Here is a 17494-nt window from a genome sequence, read left to right on the forward strand (position 1 = left end):
GTTGGAAGGAGCCCAAGTGGGTGTCGACGCAACGGAAGAGAGGCCCTGGTGACCACGCATTTGATCCCTGGTGGCTAGCTCCAGGTGAACCCGTGGTGCTGGGTAGGCTGCAGCGAATCAATAGTGGCTGCAGTGGTTAATCATGGTGGATTCGTCTCGCTTCAAGGCCGCAGTGGTGATGCCAAAAGCCCGGGGCCGAGCTAATTGAGCAGGAGAGGGTTGTCTTAGTTGCAGATGAATCCATCTATATATGCGAATAAATCCCTGGGAAAAGGCGAGGGATCGATTTGATTTGGGGCAAATTTTGTTATTTAGGGACGGTGAAGCGAGGTTATTAACTATATGGGATGGAGCCTCGCGTGGGTAGCAAATACAGACTCGGCCGCAAGATTGGCAGTGGCTCCTTTGGCGAGATCTATTTAGGTACTAATATCCAGTCCAATGAGGAGGTGGCCATCAAGCTGGAAAATGTGAAGACAAAGCATCCACAACTTGTATATGAGGCCAAGTTGTACAAGCTCCTTCAAGGAGGAACGAGTATTGCAAATGTAAGATGGTTTGGTGTGGAAGGTGACTATAATGTTCTTGTCATGGACTTGTTGGGACTTTCTCTTAAGACTGTTCTCATGCTTGCAGATCAGATGATAAATAGGATTGAATTTGTGCATTCAATATGCTTCCTTCATAGAGACGTCAAACCTGATAATTTTCTCATGGGTCTTGATAGAAGAGCAAACCAGGTTTATGTAATTGATTTTGGACTTGCTAAAAAGTACAGAGATCCTATCAGTCACCAACACATTCCTTATAGAGAGAACAAAAATTTAACTAGACCTGTCTAATATGCAAGCATGAACACTCATCTTGGCATTGAGAAAAGTTGTAAAGATGATTTAGAATCTCTTCGATATGTGCTCATGTATTTTTTTGAGGGGTAGTCTTCCATGGCAGGGTCTGAAAGTTGGTACAAAAAAACAAAAGTATGAAAAGATCAATGAGAAAAAGGTTGTCATCCCCATTGAGGACCTCTGTAAGTCATATCCTTCAGAGTTTGCATCGTATTTTCATTATTTCCAATCTGTCATAAGAGCCTTAAAACAAAGTTTGGAGAGCCAATTTGTCATCTAGAGAATGCCATTGTTAAAATTTTATTTTTTTTAGAAAGTGTTATGTCAGTGATATAATTCTGGTGAAAAGAATATAGTGGCATTTAGTTTGGCCAACTATTGTCACACATTTGTATCTGTGTTAGAACTGGTCATTTCAACAATTAAGAAATTTATTTGCAGGAATGTTTAACAACTAGATATAATGAAAACATGATAGTGAAGACGACCTTAGAGGAGTTGCATCAAAGATTGGAAGATGATGGACAATCGAGTTTGTGTGAATTAGTATGAGTTTGTGGAACAGACTCATGGTCTAGTGTGAGTCACATATTGTAATTAGAACAAATCTACATGTCATATACTCCTTTTTAATGGTTGGTTGGGGTCTTGAAATGTTTTATGTACCTGCTGTTCTATAAGACCCAAAGAGGCATGCATACCCTTTGTTATGTGTTCCCTATGTAAGAGAGTTTTAACACCTTGGAAGAGTGTGTCATGCGGGATATATACACTTGGGTGGGCCGTACTGGTTTTAGACTCCATGAGCTGAAATTTTATATTTAGGGGGAGTTCATCGAGAGGTTAGATGAAACACGTATGTGAATGACTTCCTAGTAGACTCGCGATTGCAGCGGTTGGGAACCTATGCATTCCAGTAGATGGTTGTTCCTTTATATGGACATAGACAATTGCATGAACAAGGTACAAGGTGTAATTATCAGACTAGACCAGATGTAGACTTTGCATATTAATATCGAGACAAGTACTCATTAAGGGGGTGTGTTGGAATATTTAATTCCTACTTGTATCAGTTGTGTCTTTCTAACTAGAGGAGTTTGTTCCTAACTATGTTCCTAGTTTGGTGTGTGGTTGAGATATTCTCTCAACCAACAGATTGTATTTCCAAGATAGTTTTCCTATCTTGAGACAATACTCCTGTATATATGTAATATGATATTTGATTAATGTATGAGAAGATAGTTTACACTATCAGATTTTTATCGGGCTCCCATATTCAAAGTAGTTGGCTCACACGTGGAGGAGTGATTGACACCTGTGTCGAGGGCACGACATGTGGGAGCTACAAGCTGGGCTCCTAAAGCCACTCAGATCCAAAGAGAAATTTTCATAAAATCTAAATCTCTACCATCCACTGAATAAATTTTGAAGCCCTATTCCAAAATATACATACCTATATGCTTAAAAACTATTATTCGATTGATATTGAAATAAACCAACCAAAAAAATTGTAAGGCTCATCTAAATACAAGCCAAGCCAGTGTAAACGGTAAAATTCCAAGAGAGCTATCAAAGTTATGTAAAGCATGCAATATTTTATAGCAGAAAGCATGGTAATATTATAAAAAAGTTAATAAGATGCGAATTTTGCGTGGGCCACATTTTCGAGATTAAAATACAAGGATTGAATTTTTTACATAGAATTGGTTTCTCAATAAAAAAAAAGTTAACACAGGTCTATACATACCATGATATATGTAACATACTACATATTTGGTTGTAAACGATATTGAGAAGGAATTTAAATTGTAAGGGTACAGTCAAAAGAATCAGATATAATATTTATATGAACCAAATCAAATACATAGAGTACAAATATAAGAACATATTATGATAAAAATGATAATGTTTGTAATAAAAAATAAAACCCACTGGTCAGCTCTACGAAAGAGAGTCTGAACCAGGAGAGTTTGGCTCTGCAGAACGCTCTACATTGTTCATGCACATTACACATTAAATAGAAAACATGGTTTTAGGGAAGTTATAATAGCATCCTAAGAAATAGAAACTAATTCCTATCCTGAGGTTACATGAACCAACTCTACTTATTCTAGGATATTCTCCATTATCTTCAACATTCCCCCTTAATGGAGAATGGGTTCACAAATATTCCTAACATCTCCCTAAACATTTGAAACTTTTCCAATAGGCTTAGTGAAAATTTCTGTAACATTATCACATGTGTTACAGTATTCCAAATGGATTTCTTTAGATTTCACTTTCTCCCCAAAAAAGTGGAATTTTGTATCAATATGTTTAGTGTTTTTGTGAAACACTGGATTATTGGCAAGCTTGATTGAACTCTGATTGTCGCAGTTGATTGTTGTTGCGTCTGTCTATACGTCCCCAACATCCTGGAGAAGTCTCCACAACCAAACGGCCTCACACGTTGTTGCACACATGGCTTCATACTCTACTTCCATTAAGGACAAAGACACTGTGTTCTGCTTCTTTCTGCTCCATGTAATCACCTTGGATCCAAGGTTGAATGCATAACCTGTTATAGATCTGTGATCATCTACATTTCCAGCCCAATCTGAATCTACATATCTTGCCAATCTAACATCAGAAGAGTCAGTGTAAATAATATCATAATCTACAATACCTTGTAGATACCTCAAAACATTCTTCACTACATTCCATTGGCTTTCAAGTGGCTTAGACATAAATTGGCTAAGCACACTAACTACATAAGACAAATCAGGTCTAGTGGTGGTTAGGTAGATTATACTCCCAACCAGTTGTCTGTTGTTTCATCCACTGCTTTTGAGCCATCCTCACACTGTAATTTGATGTTCTAATGCAATGGTACCGCTGCAGGATTATATTGATCCATCCTAAACTTTTCTAACAAGCCTTTGACATACTTTGCTTGGTACAGAAATGTTTGACGTGAATCTCTCCAGATTTCAAGACCTAAACAGTATCTGAGTTCACCTAGGTGCTTCATCTCAAACATCTGTGACATCTGTTGCTTGATTTCATCAATTATATATGTAGCATCACCTGTAATTATCAAATCATCTACATATAATGAAATCAACACTACGCACCCTTGTTCATCTTTCATGGTGTAAAGATTATGGTCATCCTTACTTCTATTGTAGCCAACTTGTACAAAAAATGAATCAATCTTTTCATACCATGACCTGGGAGCTTGTTTTAGTCCATAAATTGCTTTCTTCAATTTACAGACTAAATGTTCTTTTCCTTTCTGGACAAAACCTTCTGATTGCTCTAGATAAACCTCTTCTTTTAGTTCTCCATTCAAAAATGCAGACTTTACATCTAGTTGGTCCATCATCCATTGTTTCTTAGTAGCTAAAGCGATTAACATTCTAATACTGTTCAATTTAGCTATAGAGGCAAAGGTTTCTTCATAGTCTATCCCTTCTTTTTGTGAGTACCCCTTTGCTACCAACCTAGCTTTTAGTTTTTCTATAGTTCCATCTGCATTAATCTTCGGTTTATATAACCATTTACAAGCTATGGTCTGTTTTCCTCTAGGAAGTTCAACCAATGCCCAAGTGTTATTTCTAATTATTGAATCATATTCCTGTTCCATGGTTGTTTTCCATTCACTACATTCATTTGCTTCTTTATAACTAGACGTTTCAACCACATTCATCATACTAGTTATAAAAGAATTTTCCCTATATCTTACAAGCATTTGAGCTTTCCTACCTAATCTCCTGAGTGGTGGGGTGGTGGTTTCAAACTTTATTCAATCATCATTTATTTCTTCCTGCTGCTGCTGCTGTTGTTGCTGCTATTGTTCATCCTCTGCCTTTGTTTGTTGCTGACCCTGATTTTTCTCTGCTTCTTCTTCCACAAAGTACAGAGTGTCCCATTCCTCATAGTGCTCATCATGTTCTTCATTATCCTGCTCATGGAATTTAACATCTCTACTAACAAAAATCTTGTGAGCAGAGGGATTAAATAATATGTATACTTTATATGACGAACAATACCCTATAAACATACATCTAATGGCTTTTGAGTCTAATTTTCTTTTATCTTCCTTTGGAATGTGGGCAAATGCTTTAGATCCAAATATTCTTAAGTGTTTTACTGCAGTTTTATATCCATATAATGCTTCAAAAGGAGTTTTAGGCTAAAGACTTTTTGTAGGACTCCTATTTTTCAAATAAACTGCAGTATTCACTGCTTCAGTCCAAAAACCATTTGAAAGATTCTTACCTTTAAGCATACTTCTAACACATTCCACCAGTGTTCTATTTTTTCTTTCTGTTACTCCATTCTGTTGTGGAGTATGGGGTACTGTGAACTGCTGCAAAATTCCATGATCTTTACAATATCTGATAAGCTCATCCTTCATGTATTCTCCCCTTTACAATATCTGATAAGCTCATCCTTCCCTGTTTGTCTTTCAATCATAATTTTAAATTGCTTAAAGTATTCGAATGTATGGCTCTTCCTACTTAAGAAATACACCCAATAAAACTTCGTACAATCATCAATAAACAATAGAAAATACAGTGCACCTCCTAATGATTTTGTCTGCATGGGTCCACAAAGCTCTGTGTGCACTAATTCCAGTATATCCCTCTGTTTCTTTTCTACTCTTACACAGAATTCTTCTCTATGCATTTTTCCTAAAGTACAAGCATCACAGTCATTATGTACTTGCTTTAGCATAGGAAGATCTCTTACCATTTCCTTCTTTTGTAATAACAACAAATCATTGTAGTTGATGTAGCCAAATCTCTGATGCTAAAGCTCTTTTGTAGTTAGGCTTATTGCTGTCAATGCTCGAACCGGTGCAGGTCTCACATCCAAATTTACAATCCTCCTGTTCAGATTCCTACAACAATTGTCTTCATGCCATCTAGCATATCCTTAATGTAGCAGTTAGATTTTAAAAATTCAACTTTCAAATCTTGATCTGTAATCATAGATACAAAAATCAAGTTCTTTGTTATTCCACGCACATAAATCGCATTATAAATTTTTTTGATATTACCATTAGGTAGAATGACAAAAAATTTCCCACACCCTTTGATTTGATGACTTCTGTCATCACCTAGGTAAATTTGTGCGCCTTCGTTGATTTCTTTAAAATCCTTGAGCCAGTGCTTATTCCCTGTCATGTGTGTTGATGCTTCTGAATCTACATACCAAATGTCTGCATCAAGATTTTCATCACAATCTGCCATGAACAATCTGAAATTCTGCACCTGATCACCATTCATGAGATGACTTACATGTATTTTTGGCTTCTCTTGTTCTTCATGATATTTCTTTTTCCTACACTCCCTGGCAATATAACCCAATTTTCCGCAATAAAAACATTTAGTTTCAGAGAAGTTTTTATTGGGATGCATACCTTGAGTCTGTTTTGGTCATTTCTATGAACTTGCTCCATTCTGTTGTGAACCTCCTTCCCTTTGTAGAATTTTTTCTTTGCCATCAATGTAAGATCGACACTCTAGGGCTTCAAAGATGATCTTCTTTCTTCTTCCTGCATCAGTATAGCTATCAGCTCTTCAAAATGCAGGATCTTCTATCTAGCATTTATCCGAGTGATGATGATCCGGATTTGAACAAGAACGCAATAGATTACAGAGATAACCATAAATACAGAGATGCAATAACCATAAACACAGAGATGCAGCGGAAATAATGCTTCATTTCATTAATGGAAAATACTGAAATATGCTTACAACCAGAAATGGAAATAAACCAGCTAGGGCGATGGTAGCTTATCTCTGAGAAGAGATGTGCGGCTACATGCCTCTGAACTGTTCCAAACTGTGTTACAATGAGGCTCGAAGGCCTATTTATTGTTGAGAAACAATGGAAAACCCTTCACCTCCCGAAACCTAACCCTAGAAGATGAAACGCCAAATTGTGGGCCTCGTTTGGGTAAATTGGTACATCAATTTCCCGGGGTCGTAACTTTGGCATACGATCTCCGTTTGACGCGTACGATAGCTCGTTAGAAAGATCTATCCGAGTACTACCACTTTGGGAGGCAACATCGGTCCATGGACCCATGTTGCCCCAGATTCCCAAAAAAACGTCGTTTAGGGCCTTAAAACAGCTCCGGAAGTTCAGGACCCGAAAAATTGCTATAAATAGTAAACTGTGCTGCAATTTAGGAAACTGAAAAGACTGAAAGAGATAGTTGTTGGGGTCCAAATGGGATAGGTGGGTGGCCACCAACATCCACCTGGATCATTCCTCCCCCCTTAGGAAGCAATGGTCCCCATTGCGTTGAGTTCCTCCATCTGCTGAACTTGTCCTGCAATCTCTAATGTGTCCAGTGATGGTGGGAAGCATGGTTGACGATGGTCCACATTAAACACTTGGTGCCGGTGAAGGAATGGAGGAATGATGTGCTCCAAAGCATTGTTCCCCATAACCTTGGTACTGCTGTAAAGACCATGTCCGAGTGATCTGAGCTTTTGATGGGTTCTGGTAAGGCGTTCTTTCTGTCGATGCAACCAGACTTTGTTGCCCACCTGAAACTTGTGTGGTACCCATGTGGGTGAGGAGAAGTTGTTCCTGTGTTTTGTCATGACCGTATCCTTTTGCTGTTGCTGCTGCGTGGAGGAACCCTTTGCAGGGGTCATGGATGTAGCAACGATCTTCCCCTTTGGGAGTGAACCAGACAGATGAATTTCCTGGTCTGTGATATGAGCTTGCTGCCTTTTTTGGTAGTGATCAAAGAGGTGGCAGTAGGTGGGGCTACCTCCGGTATCTTGTATAATGAATCACCCAAAGAAATAATGACAGCGCGAGGCCTTGACTCATACACAGCATGTCGCCTCCACAAGTATGGCTGGCCTAATAGTACATCACAAACATCCAGAGGTGTAACATCACACAATACCTCGTCTGTGAAGGTCTTGATGCTGTAGGGAAGGCGGCACTGCTGGCGAACTTTGAGATCTCGTCCTTCATGAAGCCACCTGATACTGTACGGTTGTGGGTGTGGTGTAGTCGGTAGGCCCAACCACTTCACCACCTCTGCTGAAACGCGGTTCTTTTGGCTGCCACTATCGACAATGAATTGCAACGGTGAACCCTTCACCCACATTTGTGAGTGGAAAAGGCGCTCCCCTTCCTCTGGATTTTCGGGCTCATCTTTCTGGATCTTGGCGGTGGCAATAGTGGCACTGGGATCCGCATCAATGATCTGCTTCCCTTTTCCATTACCCTTGTCGGGTTCTGGCTCAGGGTCGGAACATGCATCTGATTCGGAAGCCTTCAACTCAGCCACCAGTGACTGCTTGGTCCGATACTCACTTGTGTTATGAGTGGGACTCTTGTGGAACTCACACCACTTTCCTGTGTCCTTCTTCGGCTTCGTGGTGTTGTTCTTTTCTTGCGGCTTCGACGGGTTGTCTTGGGTCACCCCGCCTTGGCTTTGTCCTTTGGGCTTCGGATTTACATATCCAAAGTCTCGCTTCTTCTGTTTGAACTTTTGCTCGATTTTGACAGCGTATCGATATGCTGTGCCGAGTGAGGAGATGTTCAAGAACACCATCTCTTCCTGGATGTATTTGTGCAGGCAGCCACGGTATTTGAGTACCAGATGCCGCTCAGAATCTTTGATACCCAACTGTGTGCGAAGGGTATGAAAAATGTTTGTGAACTTCGGCACATCTTGGTCTCGTCCCTGCCGCAGTGTGGTCCATTTGATGTATTTGTCCTCATAGGTTCCGACAGGGTAGTATTGCTCCTTGATGGCATCTCGCAAGTCATTCCAAGTGGGTGCGGCTGAAAATAGTGAGCCTGTACTTTCATCCTTCTGTTCGCAGTAGGTTTCCCACCAGTCCTTGACGTGGGGGGCTGCTTTGAGAAGAGCGAAAACAATCTTTTCCCGACTTGAAAATTCGTGAACAGAAAAATACCCATCTAGCAGATTTAACCACTTATCTACGACATCTGCGTCTATTTGACCCTCGAATATGGGGATTTCAAAATTAACTTGTACCTTGAAGGGTGTGGCATTTCCAGAGTCGCTGTTGGAAGCCGATGCGTCGCCTCTGGGTAGCCGCTGAAGGATCTGCGCAAAGCTATCCATCATCGCGTTCCTTTGCCGCTCGAGCGCTTCTTCGAGCAAGATTTTGATAGGATCTCCTGCTCCCTCGTCTTTCTTCTCATCTGCCATGGGAGGCCGTCGGGATTTGCGAGGCTGGTCTTGCAAAGGTTCGACCAGTTCAAGCCCTAACTCCTTATATCCCGACCTCGTTGGGGACATGCAAAGAAAAACAGAGAAAAAAAGCAAACCGCTCTGATACCACTGATCCGGATTTGAACAAGAACGCAATAGATTACAGAGATAACCATAAATACAAAGATGCAATAACCATAAACACAGAGATGCAGCGGAAATAATGCTTCATTTCATTAATGGAAAATACTGAAATATGCTTACAACCAGAAATGGAAATAAACCAGCTAGGGCGATGGTAGCTTATCTCTGAGAAGAGATGTGCGGCTACATGCCTCTGAACTGTTCCAAACTGTGTTACAATGAGGCTCGAAGGCCTATTTATTGTTGAGAAACAATGGAAAACCCTTCACCTCCCGAAACCTAACCCTAGAAGATGAAACGACAAATTGTGGGCCCCGTTTGGGTAAATTGGTACATCAATTTCCCAGGGTCGTAACTTTGGCATACGATCTTTGTTTGACGTGTACGATAGCTCGTTAGAAAGATCTATCCGAGTACTACCACTTTGGGAGGCAACATCGATCGATGGACCCATGTTGCCCCAGATTCCCAAAAAAACGTCGTTTAGGGCCTCAAAACGGCTCCGGAAGTTCAGGACCCGAAAAACTGCTAAAAATAGTAAACTGTGCTGCAATTTAGGAAACTGAAAAGACTGAAAGAGATAGTTGCGGGGGTCCAAATGGGATAGGTGGGTGGCCACCAACATCCACCTGGATCAGATGAACATCTGATAATCATCAGTGACACCATTCATTGTAATGGTTACAAGATCTATATTGTGAACTGTATGACCAATGTTTGACAATTTGTTCTTCAGATCCTTAATCCTTGCTACGAATGAAGCAATTTTTTCATTCTCCTCCATCTTCAAGGTCGGGATCTTACTCTTGAGGAACAAAAGACGATTTGAATTCCTGATCTCGTACAATTCCCTCAGAATTCCCTAGATCTCGTTAGTTATCTTACATCCTCTAATGTGAGGTATGATGCAGTCTTTCACTGACATCTTCAACAGTGTCCTTTCTCTACCTTCTCACTTCTCCCAATCTGGGATTGATGTTGAATTAGCCACGAGCCTCGGCTCATCCCCATTCGTGATCGACCAAGCACTCTGCAATTATAGCAGAGTCTGCATATTGAATTTCCAATTTTCATAATTGGAACCATCAATCTTGTTATGCTCATTCAAGCACGCTTCAAATATATTGTTATTCATCTTGGCGATTTGAAAAAAAAAAAATCGACAGGTAAAGATGTTAAATTTACCCCAGATCTGTGACAAAGACATATCATTGTTCTTCAATGTTGTTTGATCTCGCAGCACACCCGTTGATCACTCTGGATTTCTTCTTAGCCTCCAGATAGCCTTCTGTTGTCAGCTACAACCTTGTTATTGGCTTCCCCATGGTGCTTCTCCGATTTACACAATTGTCACAGATATACGCCAATATCCGAGATTGTCACAACTATACATCAATTTTCTGAGATTTCGTCGCAATTGTACGCCCAATATCTTAGACTGTCACAGATATACATAAATTTTCTGAGACTGCCGCAGATGTACACTGAAAACCTGCGATTGTCGAAAAATAAAAATCGCGAGAAGTGTAATAGTGCTATTGTCGTGCCTATCCACTCAAAACCTGTGAAGATTTTGGTTTAGTCACACCCACCAGAAAGCATACAAGTTCCTCAGCCCTGACGCTCTGATACCATGATAAAAATGGCAATGTTTGTATTAAAAAATAAAACCCACTGGTCAGCTCTACGAAAGAGAGTATGAACCAAGAGAGTCTGGCTCTGCAGAACGCTCTACATTGTTCATGCACATTACACATTAAATAGAAAACATGGTTTTAGGGAAGTTAGAACAACATCCTAAGAAATAAAAACTAATTCCTATCCTGAGGTTACGTGAACCAACTCTACCTATTCTAGGATATTCTGCATTATCTTCAACATATTAGTGTGTAGGGTATAATATATATATAAAAATGAATAAAGGTATACAAAGTTGTTTCCTCATGTGCATAGGAATAAAGGTTAGAATAATTTTTTGTGTTAACATTTTATATGCAAATAGTACAAACAAATAACACATTACATTATATATTATATAATCAGTATTTTTCAAAACAAAAGGAATATATAGGGTGTGAGAGATTTGTATATATATTTGTAAATTAAATAATGAAATATATAGAGTACTGGATAAATGGTTCAGGAAGAAATTTATTAAAATATCTATTTAAAATAAAATAGTTCTTTAATGTTTAATTACAAATGGTTGAAGACATAGAGTGTTTCTTCTAAGAAGGAAGAAGAAATTAAATTAAACAAAGAAGAATTTCTGCTTACACATTGCATTTATACCAGGATGATCGAGAGACCCAACCTGGTAAAGAAGGGAGTTGAGAAATTAGTAATTTCCACAACTAAAACTCAGACTGAAGACTTTGAAGGAGAAAGGAACTTTCCAAAAAAAATCCTAAAAGGGTTACTTGTACACGAAAATGTGCGATTGGAGGTGTAATGGAGAAATGTACAAAGGAAGAAATATATAATACAAAAATAAAAATATGGTGAAGATATGATAGCCATATTCACCTTTAGTTTTATTTAGACTCGCAAATGTCTCCAATGTAATGCAAAAGAACACATCAGTGAATGAAAAGCTTGAAAAGAAGGCAATTGTAAGCTAGAGCAATGAAAGAATGTTTATATTTTATTTTATGTCTTAAATCTAATATCATCAATTTTATGAAGCCTAATATTTTCCTTCATTCATTTATTTCTATTTCTATTTTAAGGATTCTAGGTTTTCAACTTTTTAGTTTTAACTTACTCTCATTTTATCCTTCTTTCCTTTTTTTCATTTTTATTTATACTTTATCTCTTCATCTTCTTTTCTCAAGCATCTTGTCATGATGATAGGTCTTGTTGTGGACTTGAAATGTCGACTTGAAAATCAAACTGTGGAGCATATTCCCGATTTCTCTTCTTCAAATTCTACCGCCAAAAACCTGCAAAGAAGAATGTTATATGTTCAAGCCACTCACAAGAATCACCATAGAAATAACCCTAGGGAAACGAGAAGGTAAAATAAGGGATTGAGTCCACCTTACATGACATATTTAAGAGAATAAAATGATGAAAAAACACCCAACTCGTAACTAAAGTGAAAAATTGAAAGAAACTCAATAAATAACTCTAAAGATGGATTAACAAAAAAGTAGGAGCTTAGAAAGAAAAATGTGTACTAATAGAGGACAAACCCTAAAATTTAATTGAAAGACGAAAGTGTAAGTAATGTTTAATAAATGAGTTGACATGATAAATTGAATATATGATCATATTCATCATAACACATCAAAACATAGTTATACACAAAGGGTTCTTAACAATCAATCTCATTGTATGTGTTAATATCTTATGATATTTAACGAAAGAAGGTTTACAAGTCAAAAGAAGAATATAACTAAAATATGAGTAAACCCAAGATAAAATAATTAAATACAAAAGAAAGTTCAGCATTAATAAGCTAATGAAAAGAAACTTCTGAAAAAGGGGGTTTTGCTCCATTACCTAAATAATATGGAAATAACACATTATCTTTCTAGTCTTATTCGATGAAGAATCCCTAATTCAAAAGATAAATAAGGCCTTGATTCATTGAAGATATTTTTTCTGCAAAATAACCCTGAAAGAGAGACAGTAAGCTACATTCATATAATAACACCAATATTTTAATCTCATAGACCCAAATGACATATTCTGAAGCAATGAAGTAATCCTTGAACAACTAGGTAAGTGTGCCATGGTAAAGAAGGAACCAAAACAATTGAGTAAATGAGTAGTTAACAATAAATAAGAACACTCACTAAATATAGAATACTATTGGTAAAGAGTAACTCCAACAAATCAAACAATATGCAAAGTTACAATTCTCACACAATGGTATACATTATGGAAAATGAAATAACACAAAAAATACAAGTATAGTAGTCATTACCCTTCCACTAAACCCTAGGAGCTATGATCATCATTGATTCAATGCAAATCCTTCATCACCGTTGATTTGGTAGGTCGAAAGGACCTCTATGGAAATATAATAAACATACACATATACCATAGGAGAGATAAAATAATAATTACAAATAAATGTGTCATAATATTCCAAGGGATTCGTGAATAAACATTAAGGATGGAGAGCACCATCAATTTAACTAAATTAAATTAATGGCCATTGATTTACTAGGTGAAATATAATTTGTAGAGGTGTTACAAGTTGACACATAATGATATGAAATTAAAAGTTGAAGGTTTCTTGAAAAAAAGATTGCAAGCCAGTTTATGTCTTGTGGGCAATCGATCAAAATTGCAAAAGAACATAAACTTATTAAACTCAACTAAGTTTTGTAGATTTAAACAGAGAAAAATAGAAAATATGCATCATCACAAACAACAATTTGATGACGGAGTTCACCCCTCTTGGGCTACATCTCTGGGTCCAACTTCCGTTGTTGGCCCTTTAAAATATATTCTCAAAATGTCAATTACATCAACATATAATGCTCAAATGATAAAAATAATGCTACCATTGTGCTGAGAAAACCCAAAAACCCCCATGTAGGCTCTTCATGGGATGAAAAAGGCTGAAAAACGGCCAAGATAAGCCTCCTTGTTCTTTTATGTGGTACCTATCTTGCAAAATGACCAAAACTATCAAAACAGGCAACATATCTCATTTTGTCAAAACTGCAAAGCGACAATCTTGCACCAAAGCAGTGGAAATTCCATTAAAAATTGTGCAATTAGTTGAATAATTAAATCCACCAATAGGGTCATGCAATGATTCTTTAGCCCCTAGGTTGTTCATATGGTATTCTATGTAGCCAAGGGTGCAGGTCAAAGCCCACGCGCCCACTAGCTCCATGCTCTAAGCCATGTGGCCACAAGCTAGGGCCACACACTAGTGCTCCTCCACATCCCCCGTCTTTGGTTTCATACCATTGAATGGGACCTAGGTCCATGGCTTCTTGCCCCACCTATTCCAGTTTACCCACAATTACATCACATGCCATACAACTTGGGGTTGGGGCCACATGCCCTGCCCCCTACCCCCATTGTCAAACCCACATTAATTCGTATGGAACTCACTCAGTATACATCATCAAGCAACACTAGTGGTGTAATGGTTCACTTGTTGGTTGTTTAATGCAAGGTTGTGGGCTCGATTCTAGCACGGTCAAACAATAACCTAAACTAAATTTTGGCACAACTCCAAGGCCCACGTGGCACCCTTCCATTGGGCCACGTGGTGCCTCCCAACTTGTCCAACCGATCTTCACCAATCAATCCAAATCCGCCCACTTGACATGTATGATCATGCCACGTGTCAGCACGGGATTGCCCTGTCAAACCAACGTACCTACACAGTCACCAGTTGATCTGAATATTTTACTTCATGGATGCATACAAAATTGCATTTAAAAGAGCATGTAACCAAGTAACATAAAGACATGAAAGGAAGTGGAAATCAAAAGCAAAGTGAGTTCAAAGGCACAAGACGATTTGATTATGGAGTTCACCCAGTATGGGTTATGTCTCGGGGCCCTACTCAATGTGGGGAGGCCTCTTTCATTAAAAGGAAACAGAAATCAAATTACAATAAAATTACATAAATAACCCTTATACCTCCATTTTCTGACATGGAATGAAAATGCAAAGATCAGATGCCGAAACATACATCACCATTGGATTTGTGGTGTGAATAAACTTGGCCCCTTTCTGACACCATCAAAATCTAGACCCTAGGGAATCTCAAAGATTCCCCCAAAGATTCATTGATGGAGATGGGCAAAAAATCCACTGCTCAGATGAAAATTCTAAGCACACCTTGCTAAATGTTGAGAAAAATGACTATGAAGTTAGCATCATTCTACCTCTTTCAAAAATTAGCATGCAAGGGAATCTAAAGATTGCTCAAGAATCAAAGAATATTCCTGCAATATTTTGTCTCAAAAAACTTGTTATGAATGGTTCTGCCTTAGCCATAGTGTCAAGGTTTTGCCACAGCCCTCATGTTTGACCTTCGCTCTATGTCCCTAGGCGAATGAAATAATCACGTTTAAATAAAAAAGTTGGGTGGAGTTTTTAATGTGAATCCCATTAATTTTTTGGTGGATGCCCAAATTAGGTTGGGGAAAACCTGGGTTCCAACCTTGTGGCCACCCCAAAATACACAATGGTTAACAATTTTTTGGTTCATTCTTTAAAATGGTCGACGATTAAGTTTTATTGGAGTGTGATTGTAACTATTGTTTGATTTTGGTTTGGATGGGATTGTCGCGTTACCATGTCGATCTCGTGATACGTATATATATTGTGTGGGTTGTGGACAGGGTCCCGAGTTAGAGTCGTGGGCCCCTGCCCTTTAATTTTATATAACAATCGTTGTCGGTGGTGGTGAGGGTGGAAGCCTATAACCCCATTTTCTTTTAATATTTTTTTCGTTTTTATTTATAACAATGTGGTAAAAAAAATTCACCGTTTTTTGTGGTTACCAGAAAAATTCGCCCGTTCCGACGACCGAAATCTGTGCATTGGTAAAGGTCAAATTGTTGCCTCGTTAGTGGCTACCACTAGGCCTAGTTTGAGAAGAACTTTGACCGCCTATATATTGAGCATACAAACTTGGATTTGAATTTTTCTCGTGCTACTAGAATCAAGATGACGAGAACTATGATTTGGTCCTAGTTTCACTTTAATTTGGAAACTTTTATTTTTGAGCTTTTTCAAAGCCACTTCTCAATTTTGAGTGTTTCTAGAACCACTTGGATCATTCCTCCCCACTAAGGAACTTTTGGTCCCCCAAAAGCATGAACACGTCCTGAAATATGCATGTGTCCTTGTCAAGCCATACTTTCAACATCTTCATTCCATGCAAATATGGTACATTCTTTGCAATCACATACAAAACCACACTTGACTAAATAAACACCATACTTGCCAAGAGTTTATAACACACACTCTTTGGTCAAGTTTACATCATAATAGAGACCAATACGCTAGCTATCTACAAAAGGCCAAAAGCGTCATCATTTCTTTAATAAGTGATGGAAAACATGATCACTTTTACAATTATTCGCAACACATGATTTACAGACTATGGCCATGACAAGTTACTATTTTTAGTGAAACCATCTCTTAATCAACAAAGTGTGCCGCCAAGAATGTGGGAAATTATCTTGTTGAACATATTCTCTAGATGGTTTCTTTAACGGTGCTTTCTGGGCATGGACTCTCTGACACGTGCCTCTCTGGTGTCCATCCTCATTGCAGTAACTACAATGGTTCTTCCTCCTCCAAAATTTCCAGATCGTCATGGAACACTTGTTCTTGGTGCGCCTCCGATAAGTGCCTGTGGACTCTTCACTATCACTGGAACGTGATGAGGTTCTCCCATTCTCCATCATTGGTTGGTCAATGGTTGTCTTGGACAATTATCCAACCTATTTTCTAATATACCCAAGTCCTACATAATGAGGAAAATCCTCCACTTTGACGGTATTCACAATTCCCTAGCCATTAATGTCGAGGCCCTTCCCCTAATACCCCATATTATTCAATAAGTTTGATCCAATTCCTATAGTATATTTCTCAAAAGTAGTGAAATTATCATCATAAAAAGTACATGAAATTGAAGAATTATGTTTTACCTCAGGCTTGTTATACTGCAACTTTTCAGAGGCCTCCTCCTTGTCTTGTAATTGACGTTGCAACCTTTGTTTCTCCTTATTTTCTTCTTGTAGGAGTCTCCTTAGTTCAACATTCTCTGCATGAATGCTTTATTTTATTTCTACAAGTTCTTGGAGCCATGCTAGATTTGGTGCCCTTTTGATTTTTGGCACAAAATCTACTGAAATATTTGTCTCATCGCCCGAATCAGAACCCACGTCGATAGGTCCATCTTCTATAATCCCAAGAGCTACAATATTCATTTCAACACTTGAGTCTAATCCAAGGTCAGTTGGTCTAACACTTGCAAATATCTCAGTTGTGATGTTCTCATCGTCCTCTGATTCAGATTCTTGGTCTTGTTGCATAGTTGCAACTGTCTTCTAGTTCTCTTTTCTTTTGTTCCTATTAGGACTTAATATTGGATGTAGTTTCCAACAATTCTCCTCATCATGCTCTTATTTCTCATAATGAGTACAAAAGGGCTTTCATTCTCTTCTCTTAGCTATTGATGGCCTCTTCGAGTGGTCATCTTGCTCATACATCCCCCTATTTTCAATATGTACAACCTTCAAACTAGCTTCATCAAGAGACTTAGGTTCAAATAGTAACAATGAATAACACAAATAACTATGAAAAG

General features: G+C 38.4%; 1 pseudogene; it reads left to right on the plus strand.

The window, feature by feature from the left end:
• The first annotated feature begins 260 nt into the window (after positions 1-260).
• LOC149188299 (casein kinase 1-like protein 1) lies at positions 261-1128 on the plus strand (annotated as a pseudogene).
• The last annotated feature ends 16366 nt before the right edge of the window (positions 1129-17494 follow it).

This window comes from Pinus tabuliformis, chromosome 3_1 (assembly GCF_031772625.1).
Source record: "Pinus tabuliformis cultivar Carrire ecotype Pingquan chromosome 3_1, CPIR1, whole genome shotgun sequence".
NCBI classification, from domain to species: Eukaryota; Viridiplantae; Streptophyta; class Pinopsida; order Pinales; family Pinaceae; genus Pinus; species Pinus tabuliformis.